General features: G+C 40.4%; 1 protein-coding gene and 2 long non-coding RNA genes across 5 annotated transcripts in view; 2 read left to right on the top strand and 1 right to left on the bottom strand.

Moving 5' to 3' along the window:
* LOC126993247 (uncharacterized) overlaps positions 1 to 4,319 on the top strand; it is a 54,377-nt gene extending 50,058 nt beyond the window's left edge. The window contains exons 4-5 of one of the 2 annotated variants that reach the window (XR_007747543.1): positions 1,185 to 1,228; positions 4,186 to 4,319. This is a non-coding gene — a long non-coding RNA (uncharacterized LOC126993247). Of the gene's footprint in view, positions 1 to 1,184; positions 1,421 to 4,185 lie in introns of those variants that run through there. The other variant, XR_007747542.1, reaches the window with a different exon arrangement.
* Positions 4,227 to 15,000, bottom strand: part of LOC126993246 (uncharacterized) — a 16,030-nt gene continuing 5,256 nt past the window's right edge. The window contains exons 2-3 of the long non-coding RNA XR_007747541.1: positions 9,885 to 9,990; positions 4,227 to 4,374 (exon numbers count right to left, since the gene is read on the bottom strand). This is a non-coding gene — a long non-coding RNA (uncharacterized LOC126993246). The remainder of the gene's footprint in view (positions 4,375 to 9,884; positions 9,991 to 15,000) is intronic.
* LOC126993245 (uncharacterized) overlaps positions 11,870 to 15,000 on the top strand; it is a 27,585-nt gene continuing 24,454 nt past the window's right edge. The window contains exon 1 of one of the 2 annotated variants that reach the window (XM_050852145.1): positions 11,870 to 12,735. The gene's annotated coding sequence lies outside the window, so the exon portion shown is untranslated. The remainder of the gene's footprint in view (positions 12,736 to 15,000) is intronic. The other variant, XM_050852144.1, reaches the window with a different exon arrangement.

Here is a 15,000-nt window from a genome sequence, read left to right as displayed (position 1 = left end):
TTTCACTGCTCAAGTTCTTTTTGGGCAGGGCTTTGAGGGCCTTACCTGGGCCACGCTAATGAGCGCTCTCAGGTGGAGGGCCGGGCTGTTCATTGGTCTATCAGTGGGAGGTAAAATACACCTACAATTAAGTTATCGTTTTAAGAAGCCAGCCAACCAGACCTCAGTAAAGGCCTCCAGATCTAGTTTAATATTAATCACGGGTTGGTATTGTGTAAACCAGGAAAAAATCAAAGGAAGTTGTGGGTAGATGAACAAGGGGTTTATTTAACGCAAGAAATTAATGCGCTTCAATTTGGGAGAAGTTGGTTGAGTAATTGAAATGCTTCACCTGCTCATTCCATTTATCCTTAACTCTGCCTTCTCATCCACCGTTTTACTTTATTTTCCTTCCTTTAGTGACAGCTTTGATAGTAATAACTCAGAATGATGATGATGTATTTCTCCTACAACACAACTTATCAAACTAAACATTTATCAGTTTGCACCAAGGAAGTAAAGATGGACTTTTTATGTACAGTATATAACAAGTTTTATTATGGACACAAGCAGACATACACGCAATCTCTCTATATCAATAACAGCGACATCACTTTGCTGAACCATCAGCCAAATTAATGAAATACCGAAGCAAACAATGAATATAGTTCCTCAGTAAATTTGCAGGCAATGATGCTTTTCTTAATTTGTTACCCTGCCTTTACATAATTCAAATTAACATACAGAAGAGCATTCAATCAATTGCTTTCATCATTAAAAAGCTGCCTGAAATAACCAACTAATTTACATACATGAACCAAGTGTATTAACTCATGCAGAGGATCTTAACCGTGACATTTGTAATTTTGAGTTCAGATTGTAAACTCTCAACATCGGTAACTGTCTGTCTGTCTGTGGTGAACAAGTGTTGCAGCGTTGAGGAGACACACCCAATACGCCAACCACATTGGACTCTGGACTGGAATTATTAGATACAGTTCCCCTCTCTCCCTTTTCTATTCTTCCTTTTCATTAATTTATCTCCCTAGTTTTCTATAACTCTTCTCCTCCTCTTGTGTGTGCATGTGAATGGGTGAGTATGCATGTTTTCTTTCTTGTACTAAAAACGAGACAAGGTTGTTTAAGCTGAAACTTGTTATATGGAATTTGTGTGTAAAATAATTAACGACAAATTTACTTTTCAGGGGGACGAGGTGAAGAAAAGGCCAGCTGAGTATCATGGAATAAGGTATTCATATTCTACATCCATATTGTATTAAGGAGTCACCCTCATGCAAGAACCACAATGATGAATTAATCACCTTGGTCAGTGAACCATACACTATGGACCGGAAACTTGCCCCAGCCATGTCATTTAGCAGCGAATTTTGGAAAATCAACCGCTGTGGTGCGAATCGCCATAACTCCCTTATTTCTGGGGCTAGAGAAATGTGTTTGATATCAATCGACGACAAAATGAAAGGGCTATATTTTTTAATAAGCAACCGGACTCGAAAGGGTAAAAAATCGAGTAAATTCGCAAAAAACGACTCTTTTCAAACTATTTTTGAGTTCCCAACCTTAAAACCAACTCATTTTTTGAGAATTTCAAAACACTTATTTAACAAATAATTTCGCCCTACCAATGTGCTTTCTAATATAATGCATAACATTTCCCTACTCCCAGTAGTTTCGTTTTTGAGAGCGTTTTGAAACTTTCCAACTTTTTTCGTTTGTTTGTCTAGTGTGCTATTACTGTTAGACACTTGTGGCAAAACCCCCCTAGCCCTAATGTAGTTGTGACCAGTTCGAAGGATTATGTGATAGCTCGATGACCAGTTCGTCGGTCAAGATTCAGTTCGAAGGACTTTTGTTTGTCTTCCCGCCGCGATTTGGACACGTGTTTTTTTGCCTTGCCTTTTTTATTTATTTATCTAGTGCTTTCCAATTTTTATTTATTTGTTTGCTTTCAATTTTTTTCTTATTAATCTGTTGTAAAAGCGAGCTTGACCAGAAGCAACGACGAAATTCAATCTGACTCATTTCACGCTGCGAAACCTTCTGACCAAAAAATAATATATCTGCATACAAATTCATATATGAACACTTCAATATGTTGACTATCTTTTATTAAAGCCATTTTAAGACAATGATATAAAAATAGTAACTTTTTATATTATTATTTCACTATATAAATCAACCTATATTAAGCGCCTTATTATACATGTTATTTTTTTTTTTTTAGTATTCAACCATATTTCTTCTCATTTATGAATAATACCTTTAATATATATATATATATATATATATATATATATATATATATATATATATATATATATATATATATATATATATATATATACATATACATAAAAAGAAAGCAAATTAAATTTATTATTCATAAATGGGAAGAATATATGGTTGAACACTAAAAAAAATAGAAATAACATGTACGAGCATAATAAGGCTTAATATTTAGTGAAATGATTATATGAAAATAGTAATTTTTTATATAGATATCTTAAAATGGCTTTAATACAAGATAGTCAACATATTGAAGTGTTCCTATATGATTTTTTATGCAGATATTCATTTTTGTGGCGTCAGGAAGATTTTTCGTCGCGGCGCGTGAAATGAGTCAGATTCGGCGAATTTTCATCGCGAATTCTGGTCAAGCTCGAGCAAAAACTACTGAAGCTAGGAAGGCGTGCTTGGTGGCAAATGAAAGTTCTTTCAATACACATTAATAAACAGAAAAAAAACATTGGAAAGCGCTAAATAAATAAAAAAAAGTTGTTAGCAAAAAACTAGGACGGGTCCAAATCGCGGCAAAAGGGCCGAAAAACAGGCTATTTTGTGACGGCTCGACGACAAACTTGGAATCGAGCTATAGAACAATCCTTCGAGCTGGTCAAACTACATTGCCAAGAGGAGCTACATGCCAAATTACACCCTTCTAGAGACAATAGCAATGCCACACTAGACAAAAACGGCAAAGTGTTTGAAGTTCGTCAAAATCGCTCTCAAAAGGGTTACGTGAAACTACTGGGAGTAGGGAAATGTTATGCATCATATTGAAAAGCACATTGGAAGGCTTAAATAATTTGTTAAATGAGTGGGGTTTCAAGGTTGGGAACTCAATTTTTTTTTTCGTAGCCGTTTTTTGCGAATTTATTCGATTTTTTACCCTTTCGAGTCGGTTTTTGAGCCTGGTCGCTTATTAAAATAATATAGCCCTTTCATTTTGCCGTCGATTGATACCAAAAACATTTATTTGGCCCCAGAAATAAGGGAGTTCTGGCGATTCGCACCAAAGCGGTTGATTTTCCAAAATTCGCGGCTTAATGATAAGGGCGCCGCAAAATCAAAACAGTCCGCCGTCCATTACTTGAGATGTCACTGCCTTGGTTTATCATGAAGGTGGCTGGCTGGGGAAGTATGACAGGAATGTGATGTAGAACTGTGCTCTTCCTTGATGTCATCTTTACTTCCATGCTTACATTTCTACTCTTCATGATCCACCTTACAATGCCAAAGTTGGGAGTTCCTCCGGGGAAGTCTCCAAGCAGGCCCTGTACCCATCTTAAGTACCTCATGGTGATGGTAAGGTTCTTCTCTTAAACAGTACATTTACTTCCACTAATTAAATTCATTGGATATAAACTAATTTGACTAATTTCATTCTGCAATTAATTAACTTCAATGGCAATATCTGCATAATTACACTGTAGTCTTAAATTAAGGAGCGCGGGAGGTGGACACTGAGCCAAATCTTTGACTTTTCCAAACACATTAATTAGTCTTGTCCAAACATATTGATTAATTACTAATACTGAAACAATGCTGTATGTATGTATATACTAAGTGAAGAGAATTTCTAACAAAGAAAGTGAGTTTTTTCCAGTTATGCGTTTTAAGATCCCCTTAACCCAACTATAACCTAAAAAAAGCAGCATATTGTCTACTCGATTTGCTCATAATGCTTCCTCAGTAATGAGACGCTCTATCTAAGCATGCACTTCACCTTCATTGATTATTTTTTACTACTACTACAAGCCTGTTAAGTGCCTGAACATAGCCTGCTGCTACTACTACCTACTACCACTTAATCATTATCACCACCCCCATCTCTACCATAAGAATCGAGCACCATTACCTCATTAGCAGTGAATGGACAAACTGATACCAACAATCTTGAGACAGCGAGATCCCAGGGGAGGAAATCCGATAAGTTGGGCCATCGGCGGGGAATGAGCGACAAGACCTGGAAAGTGCTGGTCTGTGAGCCGATACCGAGGGGCAGGGCGCGGCGAACGGCGGGCACACGGAGTTTTCTCTTCCTCCCACAAAGTGTTTTTAATCCTCCCAGGCCTCAAGAAATCCTCTCGGAGCCTTTTATGATTACAGGGAAAGTTGTCATATCAGAGGAATGTTTGCTTATGTATATTATTTACTACCTTTATAATGCGTTCAGGTAAGCCCATGTAATTACAATAAAATTCAGGTAAGCACATGTTCTTATTACACCCCTCCTGTCTATATCCTTCTCGTGTTCCCCTTGTATGGTCATGGGGAAATATTTATGTACTAAGCGAGTTCACGCGCGCTCACATGAACAAAAGCCCCCCCACGCACACCACAACGTAAAAGCAAAATCCATTACCACGGTCGCATTTTAACGTCAAACACAACAGTGCCTGAATAAAAGCCGTCTGTATACCAAAGTTGCCAGATGTCTTACTCAGCCTCTTATATTTACCGACTTCCGACCCCAAAACCGTTTCGTGGACCCCAATAAGGAGATTCACTTATTATTACCGTTAAAATAGTTAATTCCTGATGTTTCTTGGCAATAGTTAGGCGTCAGAAACCGGTAAATACTATGCTATGAGTACGACAATCTGGCAACGGTGCTGTATACGCATCCACGACACCCGTTACGCAGCGTCCTTGAGTAACTTTAGTATTATCGCAGTGATGGCTTGTTAAGAGGACTACGGGGGTTGTGAGTGACTTCTTAACGCTATATGACCAGAGGCTTGACGAGGACGAGGGGTTTAATCATCGTCCGTCCCTAACTAACTACGTCTGCCGCTGCTGCCCTGGACCTTCGCCTCGCGCCGCCTCCGCCCCAGCGTCGCCATATTACCAACGCCTCACTGTATACCATTCACTTTTTACCGCCGCCTGACTGCTTTGTGAGTCTATTGCGTCGTTAAAAAACATTACTAATCCCTTGGTCAGCTCCTTCTCCCGGCGGGCACTGAATCCTGTATCACATGAAATAGTTGCTGGATCACATTTGTCAGTCGCCATACGCACGTCCGTTTGCGGTGATGGAGAATACGACGCCTCATGGCCACATATCTTTTTAGACTGACGTTAGAGCTCTTGAATGAAAAGAAGGGCCATCATAAAATTATTATCATAGTCATCCAGTATCATTCTACTGCATGACGTTGTCCTCTCCCAAACAATTCAGTTCGTATCTGCCTTGTGACTAGTTATCATTTTTGGTTTAAGCGTTCAAACACTAGTTCCTCAAGCCGTCTGTTGAACGCCTTTCCCCAAGAATCGCTTACGATGGCAATAAGGTCTCCATTAGAACGCTCCATAATTGTTAGAATGAAAATAATATGAAATGGTGTGTCATGCCCATGGATTCATGCCATTTGCATCTTTTAGAGCTAATAACTGACAGTCGATGCCCTGGACTTATACAATTAATGAATTATATACGTTCCTAATTTTTTCTTATTCTCAGCAAGTTGCAACCGCAAGCTTCTGTTTTTGTTTGTCTAAGTAATTTGCCAACCTAAGTTTTTCGAATTTGATACAGAAAGTTGTAGATATTCTTCACTTATTAAATGTTCTATCTATTCTTATCGACCGCACACGACGACACACAAAGCCCAGGAACTTACAACAATTGCTATCGCCCGCCGCCAGACTCCCGCGGCGCCGGAACAATTAAAAAGAGCTCACGAGAACGTTACTTATCACCCGCGAGCGAGGGGGAGAGCGTCCCGCGGCTGCGATCATTGAGCCACAATTAGCATGTCTATTAACGAGAAGTTTTGAGAGACAGAGAGGTGTGTGTGTGTGTGTGTGTGTGTGTGTGTGTGTGTGTGTGTGTGTGTGCGCGCGCGCGCGCGCGTGCGTGCGTGCGTGTGTAGCTTTTATTCCCTTGCACTGATGCATTTCTTAGTTCATTTTATGTCTTTTACATTTCAAAACTTTTCACTTTCACGGGTATGAGGTATAGTAGATGGTCATTTTAAAAACGTGTTATATTTTAATTTTCTCAAGATGTTTTCTTCCTCACGATTATATATTTTTGGGCTGTAGTTTGTTTCTCCAGTGTTTTTTTTTTTTTAATTGTAGAGGGATTTTATTGTTTTTTTTCTTGTCTTTTTTTATCATCAACGATGTTTATTTCCTCGCAATTTGGTCTTAGGACCTTTTGTGTGTCTATCGTGAGTGACTAACTGTTTATACAAAGTGGGGTTATATTTTATTGTTTGTTGTGTTTTATTTTTACGTCGTTTGAAGATGTTTACTTCCTTGCAATTGCAATTTTCTTTGTGGACTGCAGTTTGTTTTGTCCCGTGGGTTTGGAATTGTTAGTACAGAATGTTTGTATTTATAGTTAGTTTTGTATTTTTATGTAAGCTGTGGTCAATAAACATATCTATCTATCTATCTATCTGTGTGTGTGTGTGTGGGGGGGGGTCTTATTTTTAATGCGAGAGGCTGATTATGAAATTAGTTTTAGGAAAGAGGTAATGGTTGTTTTGATTGATGTTGTTGTAATGATTGATATCTTTTATATATTAACATTACTTCATTTTTTAAAAGTAACCACCAACACGTTCTTTAACCGGACTATAAAAAATAAAATAAAAACAATATAGAAAGAAACCTATTACAGTGTGTGTGTACTGATACGGATGAAGGTGGATTATGAAAAGAAAATACATAGATAATACAATAAAAGATCAGAACTCGGTGCCAGGTGATTAAATAAAAAAGCACCATACGTTGAAAAAAAAAATAACACGTCGTCCGAGTATAGATGACTAAAAGTGTGATACAAATAGAATGCCACACACACACACTAAGTAGGCCATCTATAAGTGACAAAACACACAAAAAAACTAAGCGTGGCGTCGCCTCTGGGTGGACAAGACTATTATCACTCTGCTCTATCTCCGTCGAGCGTCCCAATAATAGATTTTAATATTAATGATGGAACGCGTCTCCAGTCCAACTGACGCTCCCAACGTTGATGGAATTTTATAGTATTTAGAGGCTTGTTTGGCAGTGTGGGAAGGAGAGCAAAGATGTTGTGGATGAAGGGGAGGGCGACGAGGTAGGGCATAGGAGCCGGTTATCAAGGAAAATGAGAGAGAGAGAGAGAGAGAGAGAGAGAGAGAGAGAGAGAGAGAGAGAGAGAGAGAGAGAGAGAGAGAGAGAGAGAGAGAGAGAGAGAGAGAGAGAATAATAGTTTTCTTATTTTTGATGCGACAGGCTGATTATGAAATTAGTTTTAGGAAATAGGGCAAGAAGAAAGAGGGCAGGAACAGAGCGAAGAAGGATGGAATGGAGATTAAAGAAAGAAGAAAGGAGGAGAGAGGAAGACACATAAGGGGAGAGGGTGGAGGAGAAAAAGGAGACATGTAAAAAATATAAAGAAGGGGACAAGAAGAGCACTGGGGGACAGGCTAAAGGAGAAAAAGGAAAATGGACATGAAAAAAAAGGAAGGAAGAGCATTTGGGGATAGGATGAAGGAGAAAAAGGGGAATGGTGATATGAAGAGAAAGGAGAAGGGGACAGGCCGAGCATTAGGGAGAGGGTAAAGGAGGAGGAAGAGGGGTCAGTTATAGTAAAGAGAAAGAGGAAGAGCTTAGGTACGGAAAAACGGAAGGGACAGCTGCTAAGGGTGAGGAGAGACGAAGAGGAGAAAAAAATAAGAGGAATCTATATATTAATACACTTGCACCTTCCTTCCTTCGTTCCTTCCTCCGTGTGTTCCTCCTTGGTATCCTTGGTAACAGCCTCAACCCCGTTATCTCGAACACATCAACAGTATCGACCCAGTTAATGCGAACACACCAAGTCTCGACTCCGTTATCTCGAACACATCAACAGTCTCGACACCGTTAGTGCGATTAAGAGGTTTAGACGATGTTTTAGAGGAAGAGGAGGAGATTAAGAGGTTTATAAAAGGATTAAGAGGAAATGGAAGAGGATTAAGGGATTTAGAAGAGGATTAAGAGGAAGAGGAGAATTACGAGGTGTGGAATAGGATTACGAGGAAAAGGAAGACGATTAAGAGGTTTAGAAGAGGATTTAGAAGAAATGGAAGAGGATTACGAGCTTAGAAAAGGATTAAGAAGAAATGGAAGAGGATTACGAGCTTAGAAAAGGATTAAGAAGAAATGGAAGAGGATTACGAGCTTAGAAGAGGATTAAAAGGTTTAGAAGAGGATTGCGAGGAGGAGGAAGAGGATTAAAAGATTTAGAAGAGGATTAAGAGGAAGAGGAGTAGGATTACGTATAGCCACGGGTCCCGCAAGTAAACTAATGATTACCAGAAGGGAAAGAAAGATGTTAAGATAAAAGTAGTGGACAAACAACGATATGAAACGAGGCAAGTAAATAAGGAGGAAGAGAAGAATGGACAGCCACGGACAAGGGCGGAGGAGGAATGATGAAAGGGAGGATGAATAAATGAGACGAAGACACGCGGCAGAACAGACTAATTAAAGTGTTCCTTAAAAGTGTTCGTGAATAAAGCATGACGTGCTTATGTTCTCTATTGGGACCCGGAGCGATCGGGATACACGTCGGCGAGCAGCGAAATGACCCTTTATTTATTTATTTATTTCATTGTTTATTTATTTATTCATTATTATTTCATTCAAGTGTGTGTGTGTGTGTGTGTGTGTGTGTGTGTGTGTGTGTGTGTGTGTGTGTGTGTGTGTGTGTGTGTGAGAGAGAGAGAGAGAGAGAGAGAGAGAGAGAGAGAGAGAGAGACAGAGACAGACTGGCACTCACCAATAGAAGAAAATAAAAGAAGGGCCAAGTTCGGAGGAAAGAAGAAGCCAAGGAAGAAGAGGAAAAGGAGGAGGAAGAGGAGGAGGAAACTTAAAGAAAGGTGGAAGAGTCGGCGTGGCAAAAAGATAAATTAAGGCGACTTAAGAATTCACGGGATGTTTTCGGGTGATAAGACCACAGCTGCGTCACGTTTGTCTCTCTCTCTCTCTCTCTCTCTCTCTCTCTCTCTCTCTCTCTCTCTCTCTCTCTCTCTCTCTCTCTCTCTCTCTCTCTCTCTCTCTCTCTCTCTCTCTTATTCATTATCACATTTCAATACTAATATCAGCAGCACTACTATTATTTCTACTATCTTTACTATTATTATTATTATTATTATTATTATTATTATTATTATTATTATTATTATTATTATTATTATTATTATCAATCCTCATATAAGAATGTTGTGTATGATTATGTTTGAGGGAACTGAGAACGTCGCCATTATTAATTACGCATTTTGTTTTACCATTAACAATAATAATGTGTGTGTTCCGCGCGGTATTAATATTCCTCCATGTTAATTATAACTTTACATGGAAGAATAAACTGGCGATGCTAGAGTTCTACAATTATACTAACCACATTATTACTTCTTCCTGAGTATACAAGAGTAAAATCAAAGATGAGTGTATGCCTCTATTCGAATTTCCGTATTTTTTTTCCGAGTCTTGTACATTCATATACAATAAACGCCACTTCGCCCAGAATTTCCCATAAATAAGATAAATATTGACGGAACCGTAAGAGACTACCGAGAACCCCCCCCCCCCCCCACCACACACACACATAAAACACTTACCCTGGAAAACTGAGGAATGCAGCGGCGATGGAAGTGGTGATGGTGGTGGTGGGGACGATAGACTAACTTTTGCCTCTCTTCCTCTTTTCGCTCTCCCCGAAAGTAACTGAAAAAGGTTGAAACATTTACGAACACACACGCGAGAGTAAGAAATGTCACACACACACACACACACACACACACACACACACACACACACACACACACACAGTATCACAATCCCGAGGGAAATTCCACTCGTATCTTTCATTTGGCTGAACACAAACATGGTATTTCGGTCGTGAAAAGAGGAAAATGGAGTTTTAATTCCTTTTTAATCTAATTTCAGCACATCCTGTTTGGTCTCGAGAAGAATGAAAACCAAGAACGGAAAGGTTAATTTTTTATCCCTTTAGTGAATGTGGAGGAAAATATTAACAGCAGTAAGAGCAGCCAGATTTTGACTTTGAGAATAAAAGAAGGCTGCTAGCGAGACCTAATCCTGTACTGTACGCGACGACAAGAGGGACAGGACCAGAAGATCAATGTGAAGCAGGAAGAAGCTAAAACATAATCATTACTAAGGATAACTACTACTACTACCACCATCACGACTACGACTACTACTACTACTACTACTACTTCTACTACTACTACTACAACTGCTCCTACAACTACTGCATGTGAAAAGGATAAATCAGATACTGTAAATATGACTAACATCAGGCATGATTGGTAAGATGAAAATTCAAAATAGCATCTATCACTCACATCAAAAATCACATTCACACCGCGTCTGCCACACCGAACAACAGCTGATTTTGACATAACAAGCCATACGTGCGTTGATACAAATTCACACAGTCAGCATTACTAAAATATGCTCACCAATGAATTGTAAAAAAAGTAAGTAAACTGAAGTGATTACATAAGCCACACACACACACACACACACACACACACACACACACACACGTTACGCACACACACACACACACACACACACACACACACACACACACACACACACACACACACACACACACACACACACACACACACACACACACACACACACAGAGAGAGAGAGAGAGAGAGAGAGAGAGAGAGAGAGAGAGAGAGAGAGAGAGAGAGAGAGAGAATAATGCAGAGGGCAATGAATTTTGGGATTTATATAAATTACCAAGAGAATCGTCTTTAGAAAGCTGTAATACAAGTAGAAGTAGCAGTTATAGTATCAGCAGTACCAGCAAAATTAATAGAGTAGGAGGAGGCAAGCTTGGAATACACGAAGAAGGCTCTCAAGATTAGATTATTTTTTTGTCATTAAGATTGAGAATTCATATGCTAGACCAACCAGAATATAATAACAATAACAACCGCAATGATTTCAGACAAAAGCAGTTGCAAGAACAATGAATGCAAGAGCATAATATTTTCATTATTTATTTTCGAAGCTGTCACGAGTATTCATTGGAACTTTCTGGGAAACAAAGTGCAGGAGTGTTATTAGGACAGATAACAGGCAGATGACCTCTTCATGCACTGAATTATTAATGTTTCGAATTGGCACCTGACACTGGCTATTTGGTGGCAATGTCGTTGCGAAAGAAACTGAAAAATGAGTAGGTAAAGAGCGGCAGGCGAGGATTCATTTAACAACAACAACAACAACAACAACAACAACAACAACAATAATAATGATTATTATAATAATAATAATAATAATAATAATAATAATAATAATAATAATAATATAAAAATTGTAGTATTAAAATAATGACAATAATAATCATGATATATATTACTACTACCACTACTACTTCTACTAGTACTACTACCATTAATACCACTACCAATACTACCAATACTACTATAAACTGCTACTACTACATATAATAATAATAATAATAATAATAATAATAATAATAATAATAATAATAATAATAATGATAATATGATAATGAACCCAATAAGAGGGTTGTAAGTGAATTTTTTTGCTATTTAACATTTGCTAAGCGAGGATAACATTAAACTAGACGAGTAAACTGTGCCGCAAATCTAGCTGGCCGAGATCTGCCGCCTCTAATGTTGACACTAAGCCAGACGGAGGGGCGGAGTGAGAGCTGTGGAAGGAGCTAATGGGAGGAGGGAATCTGAGGAGGGCTTGGAGGAGGAGCCGACCCTCCTAGCGGGGTGCGCAAAGGCAGTCAGTCGGTGGGAGGCCGCCGCGCCAGGCAGACGGTGACTCCCACGCGTACCTCGCACCGCGGCACCGGACTCGCGAGCTGGACGCCTCACGCCGACCCCTGTGTACTCATGGACTGACTCACTCACTCGAGAATGCCATGGCTCTGCAGAGCCCACTATGACACTATGAGCAGCACGAGTAGGTGCCTCATGCATCTCCGAGTGGCGCGGGGACACAGTAGCCACTCTGCACCTATTTTCTGAAGCGTGACGCATACATGAGTGCACGTGGCCGCTCCGTCTCTCCGTGACAACACTTCGAAGAGCCTGACAGTGCTAAATGAAAGTCGCGTGGGCACGGCAAGGCAGAGTGCAGGCTGACCCCCTCCCCCCAGCGGGACCTGAATCACACGCAGCGGTGGCATCGTGCTCACCTGTCACCTGTGTCTAATGAAGCACCTGGCGGCCACGTCTCGGCAGGTGTTGGGTTGAGTGTGCCTGGCTGGGGCGTAACCTCACCTGCTACCTACCCACCTACCCTGTCCCTCACATTCTGCCCCCCATCAGCCACTAATCCTCTCCACCCCTCCCCCGCACACCCCGCCGCACCCACGCCTCCACTCCACGCCCACCCGCCCACCCACACCGGCAGGCTGACCAAGACCAGCGCTTGCATCACCAGGTCAGATGATAAGGATGTTGGTAATTCATTCTCTCTCTCTCTCTCTCTCTCTCTCTCTCTCTCTCTCTCTCTCTCTCTCTCTCTCTCTCTCTCTCTCTCTCTCTCTCTCTCTCTCTCTCTCTCTCTCTCGTGTGTGTGTGTGTGTGTGTGTGTGTGTGTGTGTGTGTGTGTGTGTATTTTTTGTGTAGTGTGTGTGTGTGTGTGTGTGTGTGTGTGTGTGTGTGTGTAATTCACCACCACAGCCTAATCACGAGTTGGACTCGCTTTCGCCAACAATTACCCTCACGACGTGAGCAAGTGCTCATTATTGTCGATCTCTGGGTACTGCCAGGACCTCACACACCACACACCCCATCCCCCTTGCTCAAGGGGGGACAGTAACCTCTCCAAGTCAACGGAAATAATCCGGCTTGAGCGGGGCTCGAACCGCCGCCTGTTTGGCCGTGAAGCCTTGCAGCGCGGCGCTCTAACCGACTGAGCTATCATGTGTGTGTGTGTGTGTGTGTGTGTGTGTGTGTGTGTGTGTGTGTATTTCAACCTATGCTGAAAGTGTGCATAAACAAAAACTATTATTAAATTTTTCATTAACTCGCTTCATTACACACAGGTAAAAATATTATAAACAATAAAACACAAAATACACAAAAACACGCACACATATGCAAGTAAATGACTCACACGAAACTTATATGAGGGCCGCTAATTTAAACAACTCGTAACATCACCACAGAACACTCCACTCCATCCACTCGCCTCCACTTCACACACCACTCCACTCCACTCCATTCCATTCCACTCACCATCTCTCCTCACCCACTCCACTGCACCTCACCCATTCCGCTCCACACCCCACCCCACTAACCTTCCCCAGCCTTCATTTCCTTCCCCCCAAACATAGGATAAAAAAGCGAAACCGTAAATTTTTCTTGCGTGTTACCTAAGGAGTATATATACAATTCATTCCTCTCTTAACACTCACATGCAGTCTCTCTCTCTCTCTCTCTCTCTCTCTCTCTCTCTCTCTCTCTCTCTCTCTCTCTCTCTCTCTCTCTCTCTCTCTCTCTCTCTCTCTCTCTCTCTCTCTCTCTCTCTCTCTCTCTCTCTCTCTCTCTCTCTGTCTGTCTGTCTCTCTCTCTCTCTCTCTCTCTCTCTCTCTCTCTCTCTCTCTCTCTCTCTCTCTCTCTCTCGCTAAATGTGCGGTTTACCCCGCCTGGCGATAGCGTTCACTGCCTTTTCACTGCCACAGATACGAGAGGCAGTGATTATGAGAAGCCTCGTCGCTCCCCACCACCAGAAAAAAATCTCGTCGAGTGCTTTTCATGAGAACCTGTATATTTTTTTTTTCATCGTGATGCGCTTGAATCTCTATTTCTGTGCATGTCTTGTTGTTGTTATTGTGTGTTTTTGTTTTTGATGCTTGTTTTTTATGTTATTCTGAGCTGTGTTTTTTGCTGTTATTAGCGTTTATCATTATCATTATTATTATTATTATTATTATTATTATTATTTCTATTAGTCATTATCATTATCATCAACATATTTACTAATTTTTCACATATTACTTTTTTTTTCCTCTTCCTTTTAATTATTCTTCCTCGTATTTTCATTAGTGTGCTATACTTTCTCTCTCTCTCTCTCTCTCTCTCTCTCTCTCTCTCTCTCTCTCTCTCTCTCGTGCGTTTGACGGCGTTGCGTGTACAGAGGAGCAACAAAAACAACGCAGCTTTACACGTCATACTCGATAACGTTTCTATTTTTGCACCTTCGATTTACCTCTTTCTCTCTCCATATTATTCACAACAACGGCTGAGTAATGAATGACACCCATTTGAAAATGAGTACAAAATTGATGCCAGACTGTATATTGGTCTAGCTATATGTATTTTTTTTTTAAACTTTTTTTTTGAGTTCGTAAAGTTCAACGTGCTGAGTTTCGAGAAAATTATACGTCTTGTTGAAGGCTGTCAGTTTCTTGCAGGTACACAGAATAAAGTGAACAGGTGACTAATTTATCTTGGCTTAACCGCATGTGAAGGGCAACCTCGAGCAGAAAACGGCGAGCTTTTTTCTTGCCTTTCATCAGTGTTATTTTTGTGCGGAAGGGAAAGGGATTGCGTTTTTTTTTACATTAATTTTTTCTTCGTCACTTAATGCAGTGTTCTTCAATCTTATCTAAGTTCATGCACCCTTCCGGGAGCTTTGAGAAATCCATGTACCCCTAGCCTCGAAAATCACGTTTTAAGTATTAGGTGTCTATTTTAGATA

This window comes from Eriocheir sinensis, unplaced genomic scaffold (assembly GCF_024679095.1).
Source record: "Eriocheir sinensis breed Jianghai 21 unplaced genomic scaffold, ASM2467909v1 Scaffold591, whole genome shotgun sequence".
In the NCBI taxonomy this organism is placed as follows: domain Eukaryota; kingdom Metazoa; phylum Arthropoda; class Malacostraca; order Decapoda; family Varunidae; genus Eriocheir; species Eriocheir sinensis.
The sequence above is the reverse complement of the archived record's forward strand: the minus strand, read 5'-3'. Positions and strand labels throughout refer to the sequence as shown.